At 40.4% G+C, this 16,821-nt stretch overlaps 1 pseudogene; it reads right to left on the bottom strand.

Moving 5' to 3' along the window:
• LOC136691099 (zinc finger protein 585A-like) overlaps window positions 1-16,821 on the bottom strand; it is a 92,108-nt pseudogene that overhangs the window by 40,921 nt on the left and 34,366 nt on the right.

The raw sequence follows: 16,821 nt of genomic DNA on the forward strand, positions 1-16,821 counted from the left end.
ATTACATTTGTAGCCATAACACTGTTCATTTCCTGACCCGTACTCATTAATCAGCTTTTCATTGGCCTTCCCTCTCCCATAAATTGATCATAACCCAAATTAGTTTTTGATCAAACTCCCTTCTCCTGATGTCAAAGCCATCTATTCACCTGAACCACACAATCACTGCCTCTTGGTTGTTCTACCTGTCTGTCCCCATGACAAAAGGAGCTTGAAGAATAGTGTGTGAAACCCTCCACTATAACCACTTCATTTGCTTTTATGGTGCCCCACCAAGTAACACACGAGCAGCCAACTATTCTGCAATAACATTCTTCAATAAGGAGTCTACCATTTTTATGGTAAATGTTTTTCCAAATTCTATCCTACTGTTATCTTAAATACACTGGATTTGTGTTATATTTTAATCATACCGTATGCTTTTTCTTTTTAGCAGTATATCTTACACTCTCCTTTATTGACTCCCCACAGTGAGTCTAGCTTGGAGGATGCCACTAACAGTGGGGGAGAAATGCATTTCTTAACTGATGTGTGTCCCAATAGGCTGACATTCCTGGTCAGCAATATGCAAGCCTCTACAGTGTAGCCTACTTTCAGATAAATATGTTAGATGTTGTACTGCCTGCCTGCACGCAGACTCAACATTCTAACTGATTTGACCCACCACAGTCATGTTGTTTGCAAACTCGATGATTGGTGTGTGCTGTGCATTGCTGCACAATTGTGCGTCAGCAGAGAGACCAGCAGTGGATTGAGCCCCAGTGGCCTGCATTGTTGTGCTGAAGGATCTGGACTTTCTGAGGTCTCCTGTTCAGGAAATGTAGGATGCAGTTGCAGAGGCAAATATTCAAGCTGTAAGTTCAGCTTTCCAATCAGATGCAGAAAAAGGTTTGTGTTGAATGCTGAGCTGAAATCTATCAATTGCATTTGAACATAAATGCCTTTTCAGGAAGCAAAAAGACTTCCTGCTTCCTTGCCGTTCAGACGATTTGCTGCTTAGCTCTGCTATCTTCTACTTCTTTCCTTTTATTTTTTTGAAACCTACTTGTTTGTGATAGAGTATCTGAGCTTTTTAATATACACAAGTCAGCAGCACTACGAAGCCAAAACTGGATATCTTCTGCTTTTGATACAAACCGGATTCCAAAAAAGTTGGGACACTAAACAAATTGTGAATAAAAACTGAATGCAATGATGTGGAGATGGCAAATGTCAGTATTTTGTTCGTAATAGAACATAGATGACAGATCAAAAGTTTAATCTGAGTAAATGGAAAAATATGTTGATTCAAAATTTCACAGTGTCAACAAATCCCAAAAAAGTTGGCACAAGTTGCAATAAGTGGCTGGAAAAAGGAAATTGAGCATATAACAAACAGCTGGAAGACCAATTAACACTAATTAGGTCAATTGACAACATGATAGGGTATAAAAAGAGCTTCTCAGTGTGTCAGTGTCTCTCTGAAGCCAAGATGGTAAGAGGATCACCAATTCCACCATTGTAGTGCAGCAATACCAGAATGGTGTTACCCAGCGTAAAATAGCAAAGTCTTTTAAGTTATCATCATCAACCGTGCATAACATCTTTAAAAGATTCAGAGAATCTGGAACAATTGCTGTGCGTAAGGGTCAAGGCCGTAAAACTCTACTGGATGCTCGTGATCTCCGGGCCCTTAAACGTCACTGCACCTCAAACAGGAATGCCACTGTCAAGGAAATAACAGAATGGGCTCAGGAATACTTCCAGAAAGCATTGTCAGTGAACACAATCCACCGTGCCATCCGCCGTTGCCAGCTGAAACTCTACAGTGCAAAGAGGACGCCATTTCTAAGCAAGATCCACAAGCTCAGATGTTCGCACTGGGCCAGGGGTCTTTTAAAATGGAGTGTTGAAGTTCTTTATGGAACACTGGGACGCCATGTCATCCGGACCAAAGAGGACAAGGATAACCCAAGTTGTTATCAATGCTCCGTTCAGAAGCCTGCATCACTGATGGTATGGGGTTGCATGAGTGCTTGTGGCATGGGCAGCTTGCATGCCTGGAAAGGCACCATTAATGCAGAGAACTATGTTCAGGTTCTAGAACAACATATGCTCCCATCTAGACGTCATCTCTTTCAGGGAAGACCCTGCATTTTTCAACAAGATAATGCCAGACCACATTCTGCAGCAATCACAACATCATGGCTACGTAGGAGAAGGATCCGGGTACTGAAATGGCCAGCCTGCAGTCCAGATCTTTCACCTATAGAGAACTTTTTTGGAATCCGGTTTGTACTTTTTAAAGTAGTGCGATTGCCCTAGGAACCAGGACTGCTCCAACAACCAGGACATTTTCATCAGGCTACAGTAGAAGAAACTTGTAAAATGCCTCATCATTTTATTCAACACGTGCTGTCAAAATTGTTACGGACTTCTACAAAGAATGTCAGCTTTGGAAAGGGATTTTCGGAACTTGCTATCAGAGTTTAAGGACTGGCATTTCGGAGCTGTGTGAGGAGTAACAGTGAGTGGGAGTACGGGCAGCAGACAGTGGGCTGAGGACCTAACAGAGCAACGGACAGTGGAGGGACACAGATCAGAGGATCGAGTGGATGGCAACACTGGCGTGAGTACAGCTAGAGATGGGCAATGGGTGCAGATTGAATCTAGACCCAAGCGCCGTGCTTTGTATAGCTCTGTAGTCTCGTCTTCTAAACCTGCTGCTAAACCTAACACTGCTGCTGAGAGAGCACAGCACAGACCCAGACCAGAATACCGGTCTTATTCACTTCAGCTGAAAAACTGATCTGAACCACTGCATGCCCTTTGTGAGAATCACAAATGCAGTGAACACAGCACAGAAAGTGCCAGAAGTGTCAGCCGGTCACAAAACCCTAACAAACCTACTGCAGACACCCTGATCTTTGGAGATGACACTGTTAATGGGGTAACATACCCAAAACTCATAGTGAGATGCGAGCCAAACATCACAGTCCCTGAACTTACTGCAAAGCTTCCAGTTTGTACTAGCTGAGTACACAAATGTGAAGAGGATTATTGTACACGTTGGAAAGAACGACACTGTCAAGCAGGAGTCTGAAGTTTTAAAAAGAGACTTTAATGACCTCCTTAACACACTCAAGTTCAATTTTTCATCAGTGGACCTGATGAGGTGAACATCACCTCAGCAGCCATGGAGAAGCTGGTTTCAGCTGGGACAAGGCTGTCACTTTCCCTGTCAGCCAGCCCTCTGGTGCAAAGAAGAACCACCCCAGCTTCTACTCCACCCTCGTCTACTGCCACTACCCCACTGCAGTCCCCCAGACTGTCCCCTAAGAAAAATCACGCTCCATCACCACCTAGAGCACCTCAACGGAAGAGACAAGCTCCTCGACCCCCGAAAAGGCAGCTTTGCTCACGGCCCCATCGCCAGTAGGAGCTTCACACAGTTTCATCAGCTGATTAGGGCGAGGTAAAGTGATGTTTTTCAGGTCCTGGCTGCTGCAGTGATGATGTCAGCAGTACATGTTTTCAAAACAAGCTTGGACCTTTGGTCCCTGTAATCTCTCCCATTCCAGTACTTATCAGAGAGAGAAAGAACAGAGAGTTCAGGTCAGATTCTGTGAATGTAGCCAATCTACAGCATATAAAATGTGAGACAGAGTTTCTGTGGCAAAGTGCACGAGTTACTAAGTTCGCTCTTCTAAATATCAGATCTCACAAACAAATCACACTTAATTAATGATTTTATTACAGCACATGGGCATGATTTTATACTTTTAACTGAGACTTGGCTAAATGAATGTAGTGCTGCAATTGTTTTATTGGAGATGGCTCCTCCAGATTTTCATTTTTTAAATGCATCTTATGCCAGTAGAAAAGGTGGAGGTCTAGCTGCTCTGTTCCATGGTTCTTTTCAGTGCAAGCAGTTATCATTTGGTGACTTCACAACATTTGAGAATCTCTGTGTAGTTCTGAAAGGGACACCACAGATATTACTACTAACTGTCTACAGGCCTCCGAGGTACAGTGCTAATTTTATTGATGACTTTACAGAAATGTTGTCTTTTATTTCTACTGACTTTGACCATTTTGTTACTGCTGGTGACTTTAACGTACATATTGACAATCCCAAGGACTGGTTTGCCAAGGAACTGCACGCCATATTGAACTCATTTGGCGTTTCGCAGCATGTTACAGGGAGTACACATTGTCATGGTCACACGCTGGATATTGTTATCTCAAAGAGTCTCAACATATCAGTGACTGTGAAGGACGTCGCGCTGTCAGATCACTACTGTGTGTTCTTTGATATGTGGGCCTCACCAGTCATCAGAGACAGAAGAGTTTGTGTCAAGAAAAGGATTATAAAGGACTGCACAGCTACACTTTTCATGAGTAAATGTGTACTATACCATGTGAACGATCCAACTCTGTTAATGATCTGCTGAATAGTTTTAATGCAAAAATTGTTAAGGTTGAGATCGCGCCAGTTAAAGTGAAGGCTATGCCTTGCAAACAGAAAGCACCATGGAGAAATGCTTCTGTTGTTCAAATCCAAAAGAGGGAGTGTCGCAAGGCAGAATGCAGATGGCGTAAAACAAGTCTTTATATTCACAAAGAAATCTACAAAGATAAGCTACGTGAATACAACGCAACAATATGCAAAACACGACAATCCTATTTCTCTAGCATCATCAACAGTAACACTAACAACAGCAAAATCCTCTTCACCGTGGTCAACAGTAACCCACCCACGGTAACCCACCCACACCAATGGCCCCTGAATTAGTATCAACTGAGATGTAATTGCGGAGATGTAAGTTTGCATTATTTTTTAACACTAAAATCCAGAATATCAGACAAGCGATTAGTACATCTATATCCAACAATGAGTCTGTACCTTCTCCATCACCTCATAAAAACTCCTTAAAATGTCAGAGTTCAGTACTGTTGATAATATAATTTTAATCGACACAGTTAATCATCTCAAATCATCCACTTGTAGTCTTGACACACTACCAACCAATTTTTAAAGAGTGTTTCACACTATAGCACCAGACATACTCCACATTGTAAACACCTCACTCATGTCCGGGGTTTTTCCAAGCTCACTAAAAACTGCAGTTGTAAAGCCTCTTCTAAAAAAGAAAAATTTTGAATCATCTTTGATAAGTAACTACAGGCCAATTTCTAATTTACCATTCATTGGCAAAATCATTGAGAAAATAGTTTTCAGGCAAATCACTAATTTCTTGTCCATTAACAGTAGCCTAGACAAATTTCAGTCCGGGTTCCGGTCTAATCACAGCACTGAGACTGCTCTAATCAAGGTAATTAATGACATCCGCTTAAATACAGAGGCTGGAAAGGTATCTCTTCTATTACATCTTGGCCTTAGTGCTGCCTTTGATACCATTGACCATAAGATTCTTATAGATAGACTCGCAAACTGGGTCGGACTCTCAGGAACAGTCCTGAAGTGGTTCGTTTCTTACCTGGAAGGCAGGAACTACTTTGTAGAAATAGAAAATAATATTTCAGAGAACATGCCAGTAACCTGTGGTGTCCCCCAGGGCTCTATTCTTGGTCCACTTTTATTAAATTTATATATGCTTCCTCTTGGCCAGATTCTACAGGACTATGGGCTGTCATATCACAGCTATGCAGATGATACTCAGATTTACATGGCCCTGTCCCCAAACGACTCTGGCCCAGTTGACTCATTAAGCAAGTGCCTTGAACACATCACTAACTGGATGGGACACAATTTTCTGCAGCTGAATAAAGATAAAACTGAGATTATACTATTTGGGAATAGCACTGAGAGACAAAGATTGGCTACATATCTGGACACGAGGGCCCTCAAATCTAAAGAAATGGCTTGCAACCTTGGTGTATTAATGGACTCAGATCTCAGTTTTAGTCTCATATTAAAGCGGTTACTAGATCAGCATTTAACCATCTTAAGAACATCAGTATCATTAGAGATTTTCTGTCTAAACCAGAGCTGGAGAAACTTATCCATGCCTTTTCATTTCTAGGAGGATTGATTACTGTAATGGTCTCTTAGCTGGACTTCCAAAAAAGACCATTAAACAACAACTTCAGCTGATTCAAAATGCAGCTGCCAGAGTTCTCACTAGGAGCAAAAGAAGAGATCACATCACTCCCCTGTCCTCAAATCCTTACACTGGATACCAGTCTGTTACAGAATAGACTTTAAGGTGTTATTACTGGTCTATAAATGTCTAAGTGGGGTAGGACCAGCGTATTTATCAGACCTGCTACAGAGATATGAGCCAAGCAGAGCTCTCAGGTCTTTAGGAACTAGTCAGTTAGTCCTGCCTCAGGTCAAAACTAAACATGAAGAGGCAGCGTTTAGCTACTATTCTGCTTTTAAATGGAACCAGCTGTCTGAGAATATTAGAAGAGCCCCAACTTTAGATACTTTTAAATCAAGACTTAAAACACTCCTGTTTGAGCAGCTACAGCTTAGTTTAAAATATTCTGCACTTTTCTGTAACGGCATTTTATTTCTTTTATTTCTTTTCATTTATTGTAATTTTAAATTGTTTTAATCATTTTACTCTTTTTATGTAATTGTCTTATTGGAAATTTATGATTTTATTCTGGCTTTTAATTTAATTGATTATTTTTCTGTAAAGCACTTTGAATTGCTTCTGTATGAAAGGTGCTCTATAAATAAACTTGCCTTGCCTTGCCTTTTCATCCAGATGATTGAGAGAAAGATAAAGGGTGGGGCATCATCTATTTCTTGGTTTGAAAAATTCTTGAAATGAATGGAAGTCTTATGACGGTCCTGGTCAACTTGTACTAAAGCAGAAATATTTGCTGACTGTTGAAGTGTAGTTATGAGATTACTGTCTGAAATGAATCCAGAAAGAACATTTATGATAAAACAAAGCTATGGGTTTTTGCGCTGTACAGCTGTACAGCTGCATCAAATAAAATTCCAGTAACAACCCAGCTGTAACTGTAAGGTATGTTTAAGAAATTTGGTACAATATTGTGTGTTTGATAAAACTGATTAATTTGATATTAAGACCATTTTGTTCAAGCAGGGCGGCACAATGGAGCAGCCGATGGTGTCTCTGTCACAGCTCCAGGGAGTGACTGTCTGTGAGGAGTGTGGTGTGTTCTCCCCCCGCTGTCTGCATGGGTTTCCTCCGGGTGACTGTCTGTGAGGAGTGTGGTGTGTTCTCCCTGTGTCCGTGTGGGTTTCCTCCTGGTGACTGTCTGTGAGGAGTGTGGTGTATTCTCCTTGTGTCTGTGTGGGTTTCCTCCAGGTGACTGTGAGGAGTGTGTTGTGTTCTCCCTGTGTCTGCGTGGGTTTCCTCTGGGTGCTCCGGTTTTCTCCCACACTGCAAAAACATTGACGATGGATGGATTGACGACTCAGAAGTGTCCATAGGTGTGAGCGTATGTCTCCTGTGAAGAACTGGGTGTGTTCCTGCCTTGTGCCTGGTCATTCCTTGTTGGCTCTGAACCCACCGCCGCCTGAACTGGATACGCTGTTGCAGACAATGAATGAATGAAAAAGCAAGACTGATACTTAAAATTCCCCAGCCATCGGCAAAGACCTTAAGAAACTCTTGACTATTTCTGATTTCAGATGTCTAAATAAACTCCCACACTTGTGCCTTTGTACGGCTTATGTTCTGGTTGAAGGCATGATGTTTTTTGGAAAGGACTGAGCCTTGTAAACATCATCACAATCTCTAATGCATTACTGTATCTCTCCTGTGTGAATCCGCAGATGCCTTCTGAGATGTGTTTGTTGAATAAAACTCTTCCCACAGTCTGAACACAGTCTTTGGAGATGTGTTTGTTGAGTAAGTCTCCCCACATACAGAACAGTTAAATGGTTTCTCCCCAGTGTGAACGCGCTGATGTGAATGAAGATGAGTTTGTTGATTAAAACTCTTCTCACACTCTGAGCACTGATACGGTCTCTCTCCTGAGTGAATGTGCTGGTGTCTTTGGAGATGAGTCTGTTGAGTAAAAGTCTTCCCACACGCCGAACTGTAATATGGGTTCTCTCCTGTGTGAATGCGCTGGTGTCTTTGTAGATAAAACTGATGATTAAACTTCTTCCCACACTCTGAACAGGGATAAGGTTTCTCTCCTGTGTGAATGCGCTGGTGTGTATTAAGATGACCCTACAGTAAAAAACCCTTGCCACACCCTGAGCACTGATACAGTTTCTCTCCTGTGTGAATGTGCCAGTGCCTTTGGAGATGAGTCTGTTGAGTGAAATTTTCTGCACATGCTGAACAATAATATAGTTTTTCTCCTGTGTGAATGCGCTGGTGTTTCTGAAGATTACTTTGATGATTAAATCTCTTCCCACATTCTGAACAGGAAAATGATTTCTCCCCAGTGTGAATGTGCTGGTGTGTTTGGAGATTACTCTGCTGAGAAAAACTCTTCCCACATTCTGGACAGTCATACATTTTCCATTTGTCTGTACTTTTCTGTGTTTTTCCATCTAAGGTGTTATTGTGGGGTGTAGCCAAAGATGATTCCTGAGAACTGGAGCTTCCACACACTGTATCCTCACATCTGTACTGTAATCTGTACTGATCTCAGCATTATCATAAATCCCTAATTTGAAACTACCATAGACACTAGCAGCAGGAGAAAATTTGCAAAAGCATGTTCTTCTTTTCTGAAAAAGAAAAAGGAACAGGATGATCAATGTCAAGCAAGTCTGAATCTAGAGTGTTAATTTCTTTCTATGGCTATGATGTGTGTGCAAAAAAAAAAAAAAAAAAAAAAAGGTTTATTATAAGCAGTTATGAATCACTGAGAGTGAGTCTTAAAACCAAGAATCTGTTCAGGATTTGGTATTTTAAGCTGAGAATTCAGGCACCTCAGGCAGATAAGATGTTTTGAGCACACATTATTGAGCATGGTGGCTTGGTGGTTAGCACGTTCGCCTCCCAGCACTGGGATCTTGGGTTCAAGTCCCATCTGGGTGGAGTTTCCATGTTCTCCCCGTGTCTGCGTGGGTTTCCTCCGGGGTCTCCAGTTTCCTCCCACAGTCCATAAACATGGAGGGTGGGTGAATTGGCTTCTGTAATAACTGTCCTGGTTGAATGTGTGTGTGCCCAGATATGGATTGGCTCTCTGTCCTGGGTGAAATCCTAGTGCCCGATGCAGTGTAGATTGTAAAGCGTCGTTGGGTATCTAGAAAGTTATCTATGTAACGATAACTAACTAAAAAAAAATTATAACACAACATGTACACTGCTGTCTGCAAGCTCTTTTCTGTCTTATACAGTTTTTTCAGGTCCAAATGTGGTCATATCCTTTGTATCAGCAAACCATTGTGAAAGGGGGATTTAAACCCAAGCATGAAATCTCATTGGCTGGTGGCGATTTATGATATTATGATTCGTTCAGATGTGTCACATGGCCTGTCTTGCTTTCCCTCTGTTTAGAACATTTATAAAATCAAAATGGCAAAAGAATTGTCTTAAAATATAAATTTTATATTATATAGGAGAGACAGTATTGTCTGATTTATAAAGCGATAAAACGTTTGATTCAGAATTTCCTCTGTAAAAATTTCAGCAAAATCAAAGAAGAATCTTGAACCTGACACTGCTCCACTGCCTGTTCTTAAAATGTATGCAAATAAGCAGATATTTAAGTACAGAATGCCTCATTTAGGTCAACTTGCAATACAAATTTATAATAGATATTTTAATGGAAGTAATCAACTGGGTAAGTTTACCCTATTCACCTGTAGTGTTTCGTGTTAAACAACTTTTCATGGAATCATGTATAAAGATATTTAGCATTGCAAGCGTCTATTTCCTTTTTCACCTCCTCTGCTAATGTAAAAACAGCTATAAACTCTTCACAATATTAAAACATTTTTTAACTTAAACCATGTTTAAAGTTAAAGACTTGTCTGCAAATGTGCCATAGGCCCTAATTTAACAAGTTTAAATTTAAATGAAAATCTACCAAATTGAAAAGGTACTGAATTATATTTTTAATGTTGTGTTCAAACTTGCATGAATTTGAGGAACATTTAAATCCAAAATTGTATTCCCATTCTTTCACATTTCTAAATTTGGTGCTGATATTCTCCAGTCAAAAACCCATTACGTCTGAAAGATCGGGACATTCTGTGAAATGAAATAGACAAATGTACAGAGAATATAATATTAATGTGTTTTTACTTTAAGACTTTGTAGAAATGCTAATTAAAATTTCCACAGTGGAAAAAAATTATATACACCACAGTAACAGCTCATCCTGTCACGCAGGCCTCTCTGAACTCCAGATCCCAGAATTCATCAGACAATCACATGACACCACACCGTTCTCACTCACCAGAATTCTGATCAGGAACACCTGTTTCTCTCTCTATTTAAGCTTCACTCACTCACCAGTCATTGCTGAGTATTGCGTGATTTATATCCAAATACAAAGCGTTCTCTACTTACCTGGCTGTCCTGAATTCCAGTTACCTACCTTATGCTCGTCTTTCGGTTTTCGTCCCTGTCCTGCGCCTTTGGATTTGTTTGCTCTCTGGTTCATGACCTCTGCCTGGCTTTTCGACTACTCTTTTGGATTATCTCTGATGTACTTTTTGTTTCCGGTATTTGACCCTTCTGCCTGGCTTTTCGATTACTCTGTTGGATTATCTCTGAGATACTGCTTGTTTCTGGTATTCGACCCATGCTTGTTTTTGTTAACCCCTTGTGGATTGTTGTCTATAAACTCTTTATACTGTTAACCGCAAGTGTCTGCCTTCTGTCCAGTCGTGACACATCCACTCAGAATACTGTCAGGGGGTTACTATGGGGTGTGTCCACAGGAGAGCAAGCTGCAGCAGGTTTGACTGCACTGCTGCTGTACGATTTTAAAAGAGCCGATTTGATTATAAACAGCCCTACACGTCTATATTAAGCCTACTAGATGATTTATTTACCATGTTGTTCCTTAGTCTATGTCTAATTGGCTGCTGCTATTGGATATGGATTATTATTTATTTTTTTTTGCTTTTTTCTTTTGACTATTTACGTGTATTTTTTCCTAAGATGATCACACACTCAGCACCTGAAATATAATGTTTCAATACTCCTGTTCGTTTGAATCCTCTGACATTTAACTTGCGTCAGAATTTTGGGTTTGCACTTTGTCCCAGGTATATTCAGCTGTCCCAGTGTTTTCACATTTCCTACTGTGCTTCGGATTCTCATTCCGGTTATTTGGTCACAGAGACGGATTATTAAAAATCATAAACAGTCCCATTAACACAGTTAATCTGAGCTCTCTCGCAGAGTTCAGCTCTGACTTATCCACTGGAGCTTTCTCATAGAAAATAGCTCTTCTGAACTCTCACAAGACGTCACTTATAAATGATTTAATCACTGATAAGAGCCTGGACATGCTCCTTCTCACTGAAACATGGCAGCAAGCTGGGGATTTCCTGAATTCAATTTGTTAGTGCCCCTAACATTTACTTATATAACCAAAACTTGTCTCATAGGTAAAGGTTGTTGTTTGGCCACAGTATTCTACTCGGTCCTGAATGTTAAACAGTTGGACTTCCATGATGTCACTACCTTTTGAATACCTTGCTCTGAAAGTTTTGCTGTTGAACAACTTTCTCTCTGATTTCAGCGAACTATTCACTATTGCTCTATCTGTGTCATGTTGTTATTTTGTTGGGTGATTTCATATTCATGTTGATTCAAACTGTGCATTCTCCGCTGAACTTTGCAAAGTTTTTGAATGTCTTGGATTGACTCAGCATGTGGATTTTCCTACTGATGCTCATGGACAATCACTTGACTTGCTTTGTACTCGTGGTCTAGATAATGTTTCAGTCTCTGGTTCTGTTGTCGTTTTTCTGACCATAAACTCATTGAGTGTAGTCTAGGTTTACGCCCTTCTAAAACCTATGTAATATATCTGGTCTCCTTTCATAATCTTTCCTCTGATTCCACCCAATTTTTCTAATCTTCTCCAGATTTCTGCTCTATCTGATCTTTCTAAATTGTCCTCTCCTGAAGACGTAGTCATACACTTAACACTCTAGCCCTCTCAGGACAAGATGTGTCCCTGCCATACGTCCTTCACCATGGTTCACCCCAGAGCTCAGAATCTTGACAGTTAAAATCAGACGTTTAGAGCGACTTTACAAGAAATCTGTTTTTTCAGTTAATTTATCTCTTTTTACTTGAAAGGTTTCCAAATACAAAGCTGCATTAAATGCTGCCCTTTCCTCTTACTGCTCAAATTTTATAAACTCTGGTAGTCACAGGTCTAAAACTCTTTTTCGCACAATAAACAATCTTCTCTTACCTCCTTCTCTACCCATCCGGAGCTCTTCGGCCCAGTGTCAAACATTTATGGATTCAGGACAAAATCGATAAACTCTATCTACACTTCCTTATAGTGACATGTTCTTCCTTTCCTGAGGCTTTTTTCTCGCTCTAAAAAAATAAAAATTTCTTCAAAAAGTTGTGAAGGACGTCTTGTGAAAATGTGAGTGCGTTATCGATTACTGTCATAATCTTTCTATCAGTATAATGCTGATTTTGCATTTGAAATCAAAACATCAAGCTCGACCTGCATTCTGGGCGAGCGAGTGAGTCAGGGTTTGAAAAACTCTGGCGCCATTTCAGTCTGTATCCTACAGGGCGACTCTGAGTATGGCCCACTCACCATGGTTCAGCTTTTTTTCTGTTCATGCAGTAATTGCACTCATTTCAGTCTTATAAGGTGCTTCAATTAGTTAATTTCAAAAAGAATCATGGTCAAATACAAAAACAGTCCAATAGGATGGGCATCACGCACATTTAGATTTGAAAAAAAAATATCGGTGTAGGACTAAAGCTACATTATTTAAAGTTAGTCTTTCTTGAGCCCTGCAGAATATTCCAGTGTACAAAGAGAAACTTTCAATCTTCCAGTCCAGGTAATGACTATTTTTGGATTAATAGAATGGTATTTTAATGTAATTACTGTATGTAGCTAAATGAATAACATTAGCAACAATCATGTTTGAGTGTGGATTTTGCAAGTTTTTCAATGCAATGCAAGGTTTACTTATTAAAAATTACAGATTAAAACACTGGCATCACTTGTATAACATACCACTGCAGTGTTTGTATTTGGACAGCGTTTACATTCCGGACCATTGGTGCTTTAAAAACTAATTTAAGTAGGGCACATTCTAAACGTGAACAAACACACCATGTTACACTGAATTGTGAAACATGTGACTTAAAAGATATCTGTGATGAGAGAACATATTTCCAGCATGAAACAGTAAAATGCCCATTTTCCAACTGCAGGTTTGAAAGCAATGTCCTCTCAACTTTCAGAGTTCATAAAAACAGAAAACATAAAACAGACTTGAAAGACTTTAAAGTATCAGTTTTAAGTGCAAAAGGGGGTCAAGCAGTCAGACATTGTTCAATGGCTGAGGAGAGTGATGAAAGTGTTTCTGCTAGAAGTAATGTTGAGTCAGATTTGTTTGTTGAAGATTTTGATTCATTACTTGAGCACAGACTTGCTGCAATGTTTATGCGCATGCAGACTGTTCTGCATGTTTCAAGACATGCAACCCAGAAGATTATAGAAAATCTAAATGATATTGCATCACTTTACAACTCCCACATAATCAAAATAATACAGGACACTTTAAAAACACACAATTGTGGTGTCAGCCAGTTGGTTCTTGAGGAAATTTCAGAGGCCATTCAGAAAGGCAAATCCTTTTTTAAAAACATAAGGAACAGGACCCTTTGCCACTGATTAGAAGAAAGACTTATTTTCAGACCAATTTTAGTGTTGTACAGCCCACTGAATATGTATTCAGTAAAGCGAAAAGAAAGTAATTTGTTTATGTTACATTTCTTAAGGCTTTGAAGACTTTGCTTGATCGATCAGATATTTTGGAGAAGACACTGCGTACAAGGGATAGCATACCAGAGTGGATCCAGTCATTTTCAGATGGATTGTATTATCAAGGAAACAAGCTCCTTAGTGGCCAATATCCTAAAATTTCTATTGGGCTGTTTATTGATGGTTTTGAGGTTGTCAATCCACTAGGTACATCACGAAAGAAACATAAAATAACAGCAATATACTGGGTTATACTCAGCTGGCCCCCAGAGCTTCGAAGTGGTCTTCATGCAATTCAGTTGGCACTGCTGGGCAAGAGTGACAATGTAAAACAGTTTGGGTATGAGTTGTTTTTGAGTCCACTTATGAGTGATCTCAAAGATCTTGAACATGAAGGGTTGTATATTGAACAGCTTGATGGCAAAATCAAGGGAATTGTCTTCAATGTGTCAGCTGATAATCTGGCTGCACATAGTCTTGGATGATTTCAAGACAGTTTCAAAGTGGACAAATTCTGCCATTTTGTTTGGCTTATTTACATGAGATTCAGAATACTGAAGTATGTAAATGGAGTTTTCAGTTGAGAACACCATAATTACATGATAAATTTGTTCTTGAGCTTAAAACAAATCAGGAACTACCGTGTGTCAGTGGTGTGAAGGCAGAATGTGTCCTTGGCAAGCACTTGTCCTATTTTCATCCTGTAAATGGATTTCAGCCCTGATGTGCTGCATGACTTCTTTGAAGGCATTGTCCTGTTTGAAATACGGTTATGTCTTCAGAAATTGATTTCAGATATATATTTCAAGTTGGACAGCCTTAATTCTATTATTGAGTCATTCCCATATGCACATTCTGATAGAGTTAACAGACCACAAAAATTCCAAAGAGCTTTACATAAAAGGAAACTATAGGTGGGAACGGACATGAGAACTGGACATTGCTTAGGCTCCTATCCCTCATGGTAGGTAGTCTAGTTCCAGAAAAAGAGAAGGCCTGGGAAATATTAATGGATCTGAAGGACATTTTAGAGAGTGTCACTTCTTCAAAATTTTCAGAGGAAACCTTGTGCTATTTAGAGACCAAGATTTCTGACTTACACAAAGGGTATGTTTGTGACTGTAGGGTCCTGTTCTGGTTTACAAGAGTTTGGCAAAATCATTAACATTATGATGGTTGACAGTGAAGTTTCATTTATTGTTGAAAAGCAATGTTCGTGGTACATCGAACATCGCCAAGCATATGAGGTTTTTGGGAGTACATATGCAGATATAGCAGTTGTTCACCCATGTGAGCTTAAAGACAACCACCCTCTCACAGCTTACAAAGTTGGTGGAAGACTACTTGTGACACTAAAGAGATTTCTAATGTGTTAATCACTGTTTTGCTTTTGTTTTTCTTCTTACAGTGACATCTGCAACAATGTTACTTCGAGTGGTTCTTGGAGCAGATAATATAAAGAAACTTGCAATTCCCCAAACTCCAGCAACTTTAGAGGAGCTTAAAGAAATTCTGTGTGAAAAACTGCAGCTAGAAAAAGGCTTCTCTTTGCAGTATGAAGATCCTGATTTTGATAATCAACTTTGCAACTTGGTGGACATATGTGGATTGCCTGCTCGCAAAGCCACCTTGAAAGTATTTTGGGGCATTATCATCACACCTGTTGAAAATGTTGCCCCAGAACAAGATGACACTTAGAATGATATGTCAGACTTCACATTAGACACAGCAAGTCAATCTTCATTGTCCTCATCCAGCTCTTGTCAGGGGGCAGAGCCGTGGCCACCAAATTTCATTTGATGTTGAATTTCGTCTCCAGAAAGCAAATGAAGATTATGAGAAGAGTAAAGCCACACTAAATGTGAGTCGTGAAATAAAGATGGCAATACTGGACAAAGTAATAGAAGCAATCTATTCATTTAAAGCTTATCCAACTGATTCTGAATTTGAGAATGTTGCTGCAGCCTTGGTTCAGAAGCATCCATGCCTCAGAGAGCCAGGGTCTGAGATGGGATGGCAAGGATGGAAAATGAGCCTCAAGTATAAAATGGGAAACTACAGACAGAAGTTACGCAATGCTAGATGCTTTGAAGTGCAGGTGGATAAAAAGGACAAAGCCAAGAAAGGTGTGAAGAAACCAAAGTGTTCAGAGATTAATTTTCTTCCAGATCATCCAGCAGGGGTTGATGAAGAAGTCATTGAATGAGACAGAAAAGCAATGGAGGAAGAAATTAAAAAGAAGAACATTAACATGACACTTAACAACCAAAAGAGAAGAGAAGAAGAGAAATTATTAATCATTAATGATGAACCCCTGTTGCAGCTGTAATGGCAAGATGGCCAGGTCTTTTTCCAGAGAAGCAGGTAGGACACTACTATTATAATTATCATTTTTCATCATTATTTATCCCTTCCTGGATCAGGGCCTTGTCGTGGCGGAAGGGCTTGTGTGGTCTCATGACCTCCAGGGCTATGTCATCGGGAGCTATTAGATCCCAGTAGGGTCTCCCATGGCGAACAGGCCTGGAGTGAAGATCCAGACAAACATGATTCAAAAGCATTCCTATGAGTACACCCATTAAAATTCAGTGTACCCAGCCCGGGAAAGGGTTACCGGGACCTACCCCTGGAGCCAGGCCTGGGGGTAGTGTCCGACGGCGAGCGCCTCATGGCCAGGCAGCCCACGTAACCCTCAGGAAGGGGAGGGGAGACACTGTCCAAGCTGTGCTCAGCAAGGATGGTGAAACTCTGAACTCAACTGAGCGTATTGTTGGGCGTTGGAAGGAGCACTTTGAGGAACTCCTTAACCCGAGAGACATGCCTCCTGTGCAGGAGGTAGGGCCAGAAGAGTCTGGGGGGTCAGATTCCATTTCCTTGGCTGAAGTCACTGAGGTGGTGAAAAAGCTTCACAGTGGCAAAGCTCCAGGAGTGGATGAGATT

Source organism: Hoplias malabaricus, chromosome 3 (assembly GCF_029633855.1).
Source record: "Hoplias malabaricus isolate fHopMal1 chromosome 3, fHopMal1.hap1, whole genome shotgun sequence".
In the NCBI taxonomy this organism is placed as follows: Eukaryota; Metazoa; Chordata; class Actinopteri; order Characiformes; family Erythrinidae; genus Hoplias; species Hoplias malabaricus.